Genomic DNA, 14,380 nt, shown 5'->3' with positions numbered 1-14,380 from the left:
CCCTTGCTCACTCATCTTTCATTTTAAGTCCCCCTTCTTCATCCAAAATATCTTTATATCTGACAATGTTTCCCATATTAATAATATTTGGGTAAATCAATGCTTCCATTGTTGGAAGCCAAACTGGTATCCTCAAATAATGTTCTTTAATTTTCTCCCATGCCATTAATAATGCATTCCTTATATAATGACTCTGAAAATATCCATGTATCTTATTTTTCCCATACCATAAGAATGCATGCCAGTCCAGTTGTAAATTATGTCCTTCCAAAGTCTTATATTATCTTATATTCCTCAGTACAATCCATTCTTTCATCCATGCTAGTACTGCTGCCTGATAGTACAATTCCCAGTTTGGTAGTCCAAAGCCACCTCTGTTTCTTATATCTTGCATCATTTTCAGAACAATTCTTGCTTTTTTCCCTTGTCCAATATGTATTATTTTATACAGTTCCTCAAAATATTTCTTTTTCAATTTTAATGGAATTGTCTGGAATAGATAAAATAGTCTTGGCAGTATATTCATTTTAATTGTTGCTATACTTGCTACTAAAGCTAATTGCAGAGTCTTCCATTTTTCCAGATCTACTTGGATTTGCTTCAACAATTTATAATAATTATCTTCCTTAATTGTTACGCATCTTGCTGTCAGCTAGAGCCCTAAATATTTAACTTTCTTTACTATCTGAATGTCTACCCGCTTTACTAATTCTTTTTTTGCCTCTCTGTAAGATTTTTAACTAAAATCTTAGTTTTCTCTTTATTTATTTTCAGACCTGCCACTTCTCCATATTCTTCTATTTTTTAAAATTAATTTAGGCCCTGTTGTTAAGGGATTTTCCAAAATAAAGGCTAAATCATCTGCAAACACCTGAAATTTGTATTGTTCCTTTTCAATTTCCATACCTTTTATCTCTATGTCGTCTAATATTTCTATTCAATAATTCCAATGTCAATATAAACAATAATGGAAACAGAGGGCATCGTTGCCCTGTACTTTTCTTAATACTAACTTCCTCAGTCATATCTCCATTTACCATCACTTTTGCGGTTTGCTTATGGTATATCACCCTTATCATTTCAACAAATCTCTCCCCAAAGTCCATCTTTTGTAACTGTGCTAATATAAATTGCCAATTTACATTGTCAAACGCTTTCTGTGCATCTAAGAAGATCAATGCCATTTGCTTCCCTGGATGTGCTTCATAGTGCTCCAAGGTATTCAAGAGTATTCTCATCTTGTCTTTAATTTGTCTCTTAGGTTAAAAAAAACGTTTTGATCTGTATGTTTGAATTGATTTAAAAATCATTTTAGCTTTGCTGCAATTATTGACACAAATATTTTATAATCCACGTTTAACAAGGATATTGGTCTGTAATTTTTTATTTGTTGTAAATTTGCATCTTCTTTCGGTAGAAGGGTATTACCATATTTTTCGGAATATAAGACGCACCTTTTTTCCTCAAAAAAGAGGCTGAAAATCTGGGTGCCTCTTATACATCGAACCCAGCATTTTTTTCCCTCCCGAAGCCCCGTTGCTTCACCAAAATGGCTGTGCATAGCCTATGGAGGCGTTCAGAGAGTTCCAGGGGGCTGGGAAGGGCAGAAATGAGCAAAAAATGGGCCATTTTTTGTCCCACCAGCCCCCAGCAGCACTCTATAAGCCTCCATAAGGCTATGGATGCATTTTTTTGACCAAAAAACCAGCCCATTTTCCCGACAAATGAGCCGTTTTTTGCTCATTTTGGGGGGGGGAACCCCCCCAGGAGCACTCTACAAGCACCCCAAGGCTATTCATGCCTTTTATTTGAAAAATACCTGGCCCGTTTTTGCAAAAAACAGGCCGTTTTGGGGGCGTTTGCAGAGTGCAAAATTTGTTTTTTTTTCCCTTTTGGAAAGCTCTTTAGTTAGAGTGATTGATGAGAATTACATTGATCAAGTGCTGTGCCAGCAGAAACAAAGTCTTAAGGTGCTGCAGAGTGTCAGTGATTTCCTTCTCCAGCACATGGATAAATACACCTGGAAACATCTACATACCTACCTACTCTCTCTCTCTCCCTAGCTACCTACTGTATTTCTCTCTCTCTCTCTATCCCTCTACCTTTCTACCTACCTACTCTCTCTCTCCCTACCTGCCTACTGTATTTCTCTCTCTATCCCTCTACCTACCTTCCTACCTACTCTCTCCCTCTCCCTACCTACTGTATTTCTCTCTCCCCCCCTCTCTCCCTCTATCTACCTACCTGCCTACTCTCTCCCTCTCCCTACCTACCTACTGTATTTCTCTCTCTCTCTCCCTCTAACTACCTACCTACTTTTTTAAAATTTGCCTCTTCAACACTTTGATGTGTCTTATACTCTGTTGCGTCTTATACTCCGAAAAATACAGTATATGCTTCCATTCATGTATTCAGTATCTTTGCCTCTAACTAAAGTTCATTAAATACTTCCAACATTGGTTGACTCAAAGTTTCTTGCAATTCCTTATACAGTATAGTTCACCTGGTAGACCATCCAGTCCAGGTGTCTTCCCATTTTTTTGCATCATAATTGCTTCTGTTAACTCCATCATCGATCTACGTTCATCTAGTGATGTTTTACCTGTTTCAGGTATTTTAGGTATTTCTGTCATTTCTGAATATTGATTTATTTTCTCTTCTGATTTTAACTCTTGCTCATATAGCTTCTTATAATAGTTCTGAATCACTTTCTTTTTCTCTTCATTTTAGTAGCAAATTTCCCCTTCATTGTCCATTAATTTGTCTATCAATTTCTTTTTCTCTCTCTCTTTTTAACTTATACGCCAGCCATCTTCCTGGTTTGTTAGCATTTTCAAAGAAATTTTGTTTAACACTTTTAATTTTGCGTGCTAATTCTTTATCCATTAAACTCATTTTATGTTTCATTAAGTCCATTTTATTCTTTATTTCCTTTTTTGTGGATCTTTTTGTAATTCTGTCTCTAAAGCCTTATATTCTTCTAGTATTCTTTGATTTTCTTTCTTCTTTCTGTTCTGCTTCCCTCTGTATGTTAGAACTAATCCTCTGATATATGCTTTGGCTGTGTCTCGTACATTTTGTAATGTTGTTTCTTCTTTTCTATTCTCTTTGAAGAAAAAATCTAGTTCTCTTTCATTAATTGAATACATTCCTTTTTTAAAATATTTTTTGATTCAATGTCCATCTCAATGTTCTTTTTTGTCCTTTCCATATAACTTTTATTAGATTATGATCCGCCCAGTTGCTTGTTACAATACGTATTTCTTTTACATTGGCTCTCAGTTCTGCTGTCATCCATATCATATCTATCCATTACCAAGACTGTTTGAGTAAAATGAATATTAGTTTTTTTGGGATGCATTTCACACCAAACATATTGAATAGCTAGTTCTTCTATCATTCTTGAGAATACTTTAGGAAGTGTTTTCCTTTCCTTTTTATTTACTTTTCTAGTTTTATATTCCATTTGTGTATCCACAATTGCATTTAAAGTCTCCCAATGATACAAATATTTTCATGTTCCAATTCTGTTATTTTTTCATGGGGTTTTCTGTAGAAAACCACTTGGTTGCTCTTTGGCGCATATATTGCTACCAATATATGTGCCTTTCTGTTCCAAATGAGACAAGGTTGAATCCAACAAAATGAAATTTAATGTGGAAAAAAAGTAAGATTTTACACCTGAGAAACAGATTACATGAAACCTGGCTCAAAAACAGTAACTCTGAGTGGAAACTTGGATTTTGGTTTGGCTAGTCTAGAGGAAAGAAAGATTAGGAGTGACATGATAGCAATATTCCAGTATTTGAGAGGCTGCCACAAAGAGGAGGGGGTCAATTTTTTCCCAAAGCACCAGAGGGCAAGACAAGTGTCAGTGTAGAAAGAAAATTAGGAACTGGAATAGTCAAAACAAGGAGTCAGACAATGGGAACTGTTTGGTGACTGTGACACAGGATTTGTTGTGAACTGAAGTAGTGTAAGGTTTCCTGCCTAAGCAAGGGGTTGGACTAGAAGACCTCCAAGTCCCTTCCAACTGTTATTCCATTATATTCTATTCTCTCTTTCCCCATCTCTCCCTCCCCTCCTCTTTCTCCCCTCCCCCCTCTCTTTCCCTCCCTTCCCCGCTCCCTCTTGTCTCCCTCTCTCTCTTTCCCTCCTTCTTTCTATCTCTCTTTCTCTCTGTCTCTCTCTGTGTCTCTTGTCTCTCTCCCTCTTTCCCTCTCCCCTCTCTTTGTATCTCTCCCTCTCTCTCTTTCTCTCTCTCTATCTATCTTCTGGAGGCAGGGAAGGTTGAAAACGGCCCTGTTTTTGGCTTCCCGGGGCATCAGTGTGGCCCGTTTTTCACCTCCTCTGCCTCCAGGACCTCGCTGCAGGCCAAAAATGGGCCAAAAAGTTAATTCTTTTTAAAATGCTTTCCCCTTCTACTTAAATTCTTTATTTCACTGGCTCAGGGATGAATACTACTGGAAAGCCATACCTCGCTCGAGGAGCCCATACCGTCTCCCATGTGCAGCCTGCTCTCAATTCCTTGTTAAGATCCAGTGTTTGAGGGGCTGCCACAAAAGAAGAGGGGGCCAAATTATTCTCCAAAGCACCAGAGGGCAGGACAAGAAACAGTGGCTGGAAACTAATTAAACAGAGAAACAACCTGGAATTTTCCTAACAGTGAGAAGCATTAACCTGCGGTATAGCTTGCCTTCAGAAATAGTGGGTGCTCCATCACTGGAGGTTTTTAAGAAGAGACTGGACAGTCACTTGTCTGAGATGGTGTAGGTTCTCCTGCTTGAGCTGCACTAGAAGTCCTCCAAGGTACCTTCCAGCTCTGTTCTGCTCTGCTTTGCTCTGCTCTATTCTCTACTGATCCTCTGGTCTGACCGCTATACCGCTTCAGCACATCAGCAGCCAATGGGGAAATGTCTAGCAATTAAGGGAGAATGAAATGGGTGTGTGTGTGTGTTCTGACTAGCACCCTACAGAGGTTTCTTTGGACTGTTTTATTCCCCTACCCATCCATATATCACCTGGTCCTCTGCCAAATTAAGACAACATTGAATCAACACTATTAACTTAAATTAACTTAACTTTATTCGATTTCTAGACCGCCCCTCTCTCAAAAGAGACTCGGGGCGGTGTACAGGCATATTAAAATAATTGAACAATAAATATACATGGTATAAATACAAAATAAATAAATTAAATATAGGACTGGAGGAGGTAGTAATGATTCACTGTACAATTTAGTTAAGTTAGATTAAAATTTTAAAAAATTATAAAAACATTTACCCTAAAAACTATCCCAAAATAAAATATCCGCCAGGAGGTAAGAGTAGAACTATAAATGGGCCAGGCCGGCTAATCGGAACAGGTGAGTCTTAAGTTTTTGTCGGAAGGAGCGGAAGTCGGTAGTAGTACTAATATCGGGGGGGGAGGTCATTCAAGAGGGTTGGGCCCATCACAGAGAAGGCTCTACTCCTAGGTGCCACCCGTTGGCATTGCTTAGTGGACGGCACCCGGAGGAGTCCCTCCCTGTGAGACCAAATTGGTCGCAGGGATGTATGTGGTAGGATGCGATCCCGCAGGTAGCTAGGTCCTGTGCCATGGAGCGCTTTGAAGATGGTAATCAGCACCTTGAAACGCACCCGAAAAACCACAGGCAGCCAGTGCAGCTCGCGCAGGAGAGGTGTTATGTGGGAGTACCTAGTACTCCCCATGATGGCCCGCGCGGCCGTATTCTGAACTAGCTGTAGTCTTCGGGTACATCCCAAGGGGAGCCCCATGTAGAGAGCGTTGCAGTAGTCCAGACGAGACGTCACAAGTGCATGAGTGACTGTGCGTAAGGCATCCCGGTCCAATAGGGGGCGCAATTGGCGCACCAGGCGAACCTGGTGGAACGCCCCCCTTGCCACGGCTGCCACATGGTCATCCATCGACAGCCGGGCATCTAGGAGGATGCCCAAATTGCGCGCCCGTTCCACAGGGGGCAATTGTTCGCCCCCTATGGCCAGTGATGGGATCAACTGGTTGAACCGAGGTGCCGGTAACCACAGCCACTCGGTCTTGGAGGGGTTAAGCTTGAGTCTGTTGTCCCCCATCCAGACCCGGATGGCTTCCAAACACCGGGACATCATTTCGACAGCCTCGTTGGGGTGGTTTGGGGTGGAAATGTACAGCTGAGTGTCATCAGCGTACAGATGGTATCCAACCCCAAAGCCACGGATGATCTCACCCAGTGGCTTCACATATGCGTTGAACAGAAGGGGCGAGAGGACCGACCCCTGCGGCACCCCACAAGTGAGTGACCTCAGGGTCGACCTCTGCCCCCCTGCCAGCACACATTGCATCCGGTCGGAGAGGTAGGAGCCGAACCACCGCAAAACGGTGCCCCCAACTCCCATCCCCTCCAGCCGGCGCAATAGGATACCATGGTCGATGGTATCAAAAGCCGCTGACAGATCTAATAGGACCAGGATAGAGGAACAGCCCCTATCTCTGGCCCTCCAGAGATCATCAACCAACGCGACCAAGGCCGTCTCCGTGCTGTGACTGGGTCGGAAACCAGACTGGCGCGGGTCTAGATAGTCGGTTTCTTCCAGGTGTCGCAGAAACTGTTGTGCCACCACATTCTCTACAACCTTCGCTAGAAAGGGAAGGTTGGAGACAGGACGATAATTAGCTAGTTCCATCGGGTCCAGGGAAGGCCTCTTGAGTAAGGGCCTCACCACCGCCTCTTTCAGGGCAGCCGGTAAGGACCCCTCACCCAATGAGGTGTTCACTAGGCCCAGGAGCCAGCCTCGTGTCACTTCCCAGGATGCCAGTACCAGCCAGGAGGGGCACGGGTCCAATAAACATGTAGTGGGTCGCAGTTGTCCGCGTAACCTGTCCAAATCCTTTGGGGCAACAGAATCAAACTCCTCCCAGAATGGTCTCTCAAGACTCGCTGTTGACGGCTCCTCCGGTCCACTGAAGGGGGCCCATCCACTCCGGATCTGAGCGATTTTGTCCTGCAGATATTCCCCAAACTCCTCTGCTCTGCCCTGTAAAGGGGCTTCCCGCGACCTCTGTGATAAGAGGGAGCGGGTTACCCGGAACAGGGCAGCAGGGCGGTTATCGGCGGATGCAATAAGGGCGGCACAATGTCTGCGTTTGGCCGCTCTTAATGCCACAAGGTAAGTCCGTGAATAGGCTCTTACCTGTGTTCGATCAGATTCGGAGCGCGAGGACCTCCACCTGCTCTCTAGGCGTCTCCTATGGCGTTTCATCACCCTCAGGTCCTCGGTGAACCAAGGAGCCAGGGTGGTTCGTTGCCGCAGGAGAGGCCGCAAAGGCGCAACCCGGTCCAAGGCCCCAGCAGCCGCCCTATTCCAGGCGGCCACTAGGTCCTCCGACCGAGAGCGGGTCAGGGCTACAGGAAGTGGCCCAAGCTCCGTCTGGAATCTATCTGGTTCCATCAGGCGCCTGGGGCGGTACCAACTTGGACAGTCTGGTTCCCGCGGTGGGGGGTAGCGCCAGGGAAGTCGAGCCGGAGAGATGAGTGATCTGACCGTTTCTGATTGGCAGAAATAACCGTTTCTGATTGGCAGAAATAACCCCAGAGAGGGTGAAGTGGCTCCGGCTGCAATTGTGCAATTATTCTAGGTCCTGTGAAGCAAAATAACTGAAACTGAACAACTGTTGTACCTCTCTCCAGAGGGATTGAAACTGGCAAATATGGGGAGAATGGCAAAAAAGAGGAAAAATGTAGCGTGTGAAAAGAGTTTTATGTGGAGCAGTCAGCTCATTTCTCCTACAAGGTGTCAGGGTTCCAAATAGCATCCAAAAGTAAATTAGTGTCCAAGGCAAAGTCTTGTTCAAAGTTCCAATTTATGAAGACAGCCATGTTGGCACATCTGGGAAAACCCGAATCTGAAAGCTTCCTGGTTTTCCCACCCAGTTGAAAGTTCAAGATCTTGCCCCCACACCCACAAGTCCATCACATGGTCTGATCTTCCACTGCCATGCTGGCAGTTCCACCCATCCATTTCCGGTCAGGTGCAGAGACAAAGGATGACCTTGGCTTTCCAGAAATAATTTTGTTATGGCTACATAGCATCTAACTCCATACAATCGCCTCTCCCATTTCCCCACAATAGAAAATGCACGGTAGAATAATAGAAAGTGTGGCAGGCCAAAGATCCACAAGAAAAGATGGCTGCAGACCTGACACAAGGATTCATACTGGAGAGAAACGATATCACAACACAGAATATGGAAATAGCTTTAGATAGTGTATAAATGTATGGTATGTGGAAGGAGCTTCATGTGGAGCAATCAACTGACATCTCATGGTGGGGAGAAGCCTTATACATAAGTGGAATGTGGAAAGAGCATTAATGACATCAGCCATCTTACTTGTCATCAAAGAAATCATGCAGGAGAGAAGCCATAGAAATGTGTGGAATATGGAAAATGCTTCAATAACAGTAGCTCCCTTTCTTACCACAGAAGGACCCATAGAAGAGGGATGCCATTAAAGAGTTTCTGTGAAAATGGGACTCTTTGTTCTCATAAAATGAACCTGTTGTCCCGAAAACTGGGCTCTTGCTTGGTGTCAAAACTGTTAAGTCACCAGACACAAGGTGTGATGTTAAGGCAGGATAAAAAGTAAATTAAAATATAAAAGTAAGATGCGACAGAAAGAAGATATAAAGACCTGGTTTTAAGACGTGTACAAAAACAGGAAATGGAACCACAGAGTTCAGCTAAAGTTCTTACAAAGCCACGTAGGCCACCCAACCAAGCAGAGGAAGTAGATGAACTTTTTGCTAGTCAGCTAACTAAGGTATGTAGGAAGCACACCACAATAGTAATGGGAGATTTTAACTACCCTGACATCAACTGGGAAACAAACTCTGCACCAAGTGGAAGATCCAACAGGTTCTTAAGAAACCTAGCAGACAACTTTGTTTTCCAAAAAGTAGAGAAGGGAACAAGGGGATCAGCCATATTGGACTTAATCCTCACTAACAGAGAGGAAATGATAGAAGGTGTTGAAGCCATAGGAACCCTGGGGGCAAGTGACCATGCAATATTGGAATTCAACATTATCCAAACACAAGTAGTAGAACAAAGCCAAACTAGAGTCTTGGACTTTAAGAAAGTTAATTTCAATAAACTTAGAGAGAGCTTGGGAAAAATTCCATTGGATGAGAATCCTCAAGGGGAAAACAACTCAAGAAGCTTGGGAAATTTTGAAAAATGAGATTACAAAAGCCCAGTCTAGCACAATACCAATGAAGAAGAAAAATAACAGCTCCCAAAAGAAACCAGCATGGCTGCATAAAGAACTATCTGACAAACTGAAAGACAAAAAAGGTAAGTATAAAAAGTGGAAGGAGGGGGACATAACTAAGGCAGAATATCAGCAAATAGCCCAAGCCTGTAAAGATGAAGTGAGGAAAGCTAAGGCTCACAATGAAGAAAGGCTTGCCACAAAAGTAAAAATTAACAAAAAAAGCTTCTTCCAACATGTTAAAAACAAGAAAAAAGTTAAGGAAACAATTGGTCCATTGCTAGGAGAAAGTGGCAAGAAGGTGACAAGCAACAGGGAGAAAGCAGAACTATTTAACTCATGTTTTGCATCTGTCTTTACACAAAAGGATAAAACAGTCCAACCTATCAAAAGCAGCACCACAAAATTAGGAACACAAATTGAAATAGGGAAGAAAATGGTAAGTGAGCACCTGTCTACCCTAGATGAGTTCAAATCACCAGGACCAGATGGATTACACCCCAGGGTTGTGAAGGAACTAGCAGACGAGATCTCAGAACCACTGAATTATATCTTTCAGAGATCCTGGAACATTGGGGAACTACCAGAGGACTGGAAAAGAGCTGATGTGGTTCCCATCTTCAAAAAAGGGAAAAAATAGATCCAGGAAACTACAGACCTATCAGCCTAACCTCAATACCAGGAAAGATTCTGGAAAAAATAATCAAGCAATGAATTTGCGAACACCTAGAAGCAAACAAAATAATAGCCAAAAGTCAACATGGATTTGTCAAAAACAGATCATGCCAGACTAATCTTATTACATTCTTTGATAATGTGACAAAATTAGTGGACCAGAGGAATGCCGTTGGTATAGTTTACTTGGACTTCAGTAAGGCTTTTGATAAGGTAGACCATAACCTACTACTAGATAAAGTAGAAGAATGTGGGTTAGACAGCATCAGATGGATACGTAACTGGCTGACCAACCGCACTCAACGTGTAGTCCTCAATGAAACTGCATCTACATGGAGGGAAGTATGCAGTGGAGTACCCCAAGGCTCTGTTTTAGGCCCAGTACTCTTCAACATCTTCATCAATGATTTGGATGAGGGAATAAATGGGGAACTCATCAAATTTGCAGATGACACCAAGCTGGCAGGAATAGCCAACACTCCAGAAGATAGGCTTAAGATACAGAAGGATCTTGACAAACTTGAACATTGGCCACTATCTAATAAAATGAAATTCAATGGTGAAAAGAGTAAAGTTCTACATTTAGGCAACCAAAACGGAATGCACAGGTACAGTATAGGTCAGTGATGGCGAACCTATGGCATGCGTGCCACAAGTGGCACGCTGAGCCATTTGTCAGGGCACGTGAGGTGCTGCCCTGTCAGCTGGCCAGCGCGCATGCGTGCGCTGGCCAGCTGAGTTCACCCTTTTTTAAAGCCATTTTTCGCCCTCCCCAGGCTCCAGAGGCTTTATAGGAGCCTGGGGAGGGTGAAAACAGCCTCCCCCGCTCCCCCCCAGAAGCCCTCCGGAGGCGTCAGGGAAGCCTCCGGACGGTCCCTGAAGCCTTCGGAACGCTCAAAACGACCTTCCGAGCAAACCAGGGCGTCCGGGGGGTGGGGGAGGCTGTTTTCGCCCTCCCCAGGCTCCTATAAAGCCTCTGGAGCCTGGGGAGGGTGAAAAAAGCATGTAAAAATGGGAGGGGGAGCACCTGTAGTGCGCGCATGCGCACTGGGTGTCGCATATTGCATTATGGGTGCGGCACGACCACACACGACCCCCCTGCGCTCCTCCCACTTATGGCACGTGAGCCAAAAAAGGTTCGCCATCACTGGTATAGGTGGTACCGTGCTCAATAGTAGTAACTGTGAAAGGGATCTTGGAGTCCTAGTGGACAACCATTTAAATATGAGCCAGCAGTGTGCAGCAGCAGCCAAAAAAGTCAACACAGTTCTAGGCTGCATCAACAGAGGGATAGAATCAAGATCACGTGAAGGGTTAATACCACTTTATAAGGCCTTCGTAAGGCCACACTTGGAATACGGCATTCAGTTCTGGTCGCCACGATGTAAAAAGGATGTGGAGACTCTAGAAAGAGTGCAGAGAAGAGCAACAAAGATGATTAGGGGACTGGAGACTAAAACATATGAAGAACGGTTGCAGGAACTGGGTATGTCTAGCTTAAGAGAAAGTAGGACTAGGGGAGACATGATAGCAGTGTTCCAATATCTCAGGGGTTGCCACAAAGAAGAGGGAGTCAAACTATTCTCCAAAGCACCTGAGGGTAGAACAAGAAGCAACGGGTGGAAACTAATCAAGGAGAGAAGCAGCTTAGAACTGAGGAGAAACTTCCTGACAGTTAGAACAATTAATCAGTGGAACAGAAGTTGCCTCCAGAAGTTGTGAATGCCCCAACACTGGAAGTCTTTAAGAAGATGTTGGATAGCCATCTGTCTGAAACGGTATAGGGTTTCCTGCCTAGGCAGGGGGTTGGACTAGAAGACCTCCAAGGTCCCTTACAACTCTCGTATTGTATTGTATTATGAGACTAGAGCTCCATACCTGTGGCCCAGAGAAAAGGGGAAGCAAGACAGTATCTGCTTATAAGGCTTCCTCCTCAAGGTAACCAATCAGAAATGGGTTAACTATTTCCATGTTGTGCTGCTTTTGACAAAGTATAAGAATGCGTGCTTCCATTAGAAGAGTTGTTCAGAAGTTACTTGTTAGCCATTGAACCTGGCTGCCAAATAAACTTCTCCTTGATCCTGAGACGTCTAAGCCCTGTTATTTTCTGCAACAATGTAGAATCATACTTTTATTTTGGTACCAAGCTATAAAGACCCTGGTTTGAAAAGCCAACCAAGGGCCCAGAGTAGAATCTTACAGCAGTTTTTATTGTCAACGGATGGTCGCCTTCAACCCTTCGCCCTTCCCCTACTAATGCATGCATAACGGATCATCTTGATTGGTTATTTGGATTTCACGTCACGTGTTTTTCACCCCAGGTCCCGGGTATCTTGCAAAGTGTGCCTCCTCTTTGTGGGTTTTGGGTTTTTTTCTTGTAAGCGAGCTGTTCTTGTTCCTAACATCCTGGCTAGTGGTTTTAAGGCGCTAACGTTTTTTCTCGCTGTTAATATGCAACCCCCCCCCCCCCCGTTCCTTCCTCTTGCAGAGCAGAATAAAAGAACAAAGAGTTGTATCTGAGGCAGACACCCCCCCCTCCCTCTTCAGTGAGAGAGACAGGAAAGGAGCAAAGTTCTGAATTGTCAAGGCAAAGAAATGAAGACGAGAGAAAATGTTTTATCAGAATTCACATTCCTCACTCTCCTGTCCATTCCAACCACATCTGGGTCTTATCACCACATATGACCCTTCCTCTGATCCCCAGGGCCTCATCTGAACGTACATTCCACCATCTGATCCTTCAGATCCATACAGAGAAAAGAACCACATAAAGGAACAGAGCAAAGGAACAGCTTCAGTCAGAGCCTTACTCCCTTACTTCCCATAAAAAGATTCACAGATGTTTTGTTTTGTTTTAGAGTTGGAAGGGTCCTTGTAGGTCATCTAGTCCAACCCCCCATCCAAGCAGGAGACCCTACACCATTTCTGACAAATGGCAATCCAATCTCTTCTTGAACGCCTCCAGTGATGAAGCTCCCACAACTTCCGAGGGCAACTTCTATTCCATTGATTGATTGTTGATGGTTCTCACTGCCAGAAAAAATATCCTTATTTCTAGGTTGAATTTCTCCTTGATCAATTTCCATCCATTATTCCTTGTCTGGCCTTCAGATCCCTTGGAAAATACCTTGACCCCGTCCTCTCTGTTGCAGCCCCTCAAATATTGGACCACTGCTATCATGTCTCCCCTGGTCCTTCTCTTCACTAGACTAGCCATGCCCAGTTCCTGTAACCGTTCTTCAGGTGTTTTAGTCTCCCCTAATCATCCTAGTTGCTCTTCTCTAGAGTCTCAACATCTTTTTTATAGTGTGGTGACCAAAACTGGATGCAGTATTCTAGGTGTGGTCTTACTAAGGCTTTATAGAGTTGTATTAGTACCTAATAATTAGTACTCCCTTGATCTTGATTGTATCCCAAGATGTCAGGGTTCCAAATAGCATCCAAAAGTAAATCAGAGTCCAAGGCAAAGTCTTGCTCAAAGTTCCAATTGATTAAGAGAGCCATGTTGGCACATCTGGGAAAACCCGAATCTGAAAGCTTCCCGGTTTTCCCCACACCATTGAAAGTTCAAGATACAATACAATACAATACAATACAATACAATACAATACAATACAATACAATAGTAGAGTTAGAAGGGACCTTGGAGGTCTTCTAGTCCAACCCCCTGCCTAGGCAGGAAACCCTATACCATTTCAGACAAATGGCTATCCAACATCTTCTTAAAGACTTGCAGTGTTGGGGCATTCACAACTTCTGGAGGCAAGCTGTTCCACTGATTAATTGTTCTAACTGTCAGGAAATTTCTCCTCAGTTCTAAGTTGCTTCTTTCCTTGATTAGTTTCCACCCATTGCTTCTTGTTCTACCCTCAGGTGCCTTGGAAAATAGTTTGACTCCCTCTTCTTTGTGGGTTTTCTGTTCAATCAACTTTCCTCTTATTGTGTTAACTAAAAAAGTGTGAAACGTGGCCTTGGAGTTCTCTCTCTCTCTCTCTCTCTCCCTCTCTCTCTCTCTCTCTCTCCCTCCCTCCCTCCCTCCCTCCGTCCCTCCGTCCCCCTCTCCCTTTCTCCTTTTTCATAGAATGAAATTTCATGGATGGATGCATCCATTCAGATGAAGTTTATTCAAAAGGAATTTGGTGAGTGTTGAGTTTATTCACTTTTCTTTCAGTTTCTAGTGAGTGGCATTCGTTGATTCTGAAGAGAGGTTGGCGTAGGAAAAAGGAGGGACTAAGCCAAGCACTCCAGTGTAGGAATGAGTTTATTATGCATAGGTCCAAACGTCCAAAATAGGGCAATGTATTTGAACAGCGAGGGGTTTACAAAGCAGGGTTTTATACCTCAAATTACGTATACATTAGCTGGGTGTTACATTTGACATATATGGTCCGAAAAGGAACTGAAAACGCCTCGTACAGATTTTCAGTTGCTGATTAC

Source organism: Natrix helvetica (genome assembly GCF_964273705.1).
Source record: "Natrix helvetica genome assembly, chromosome: 1".
Lineage (NCBI taxonomy): Eukaryota > Metazoa > Chordata > Lepidosauria > Squamata > Natricidae > Natrix > Natrix helvetica.
The sequence above is the reverse complement of the archived record's forward strand: the minus strand, read 5'-3'. Positions refer to the sequence as shown.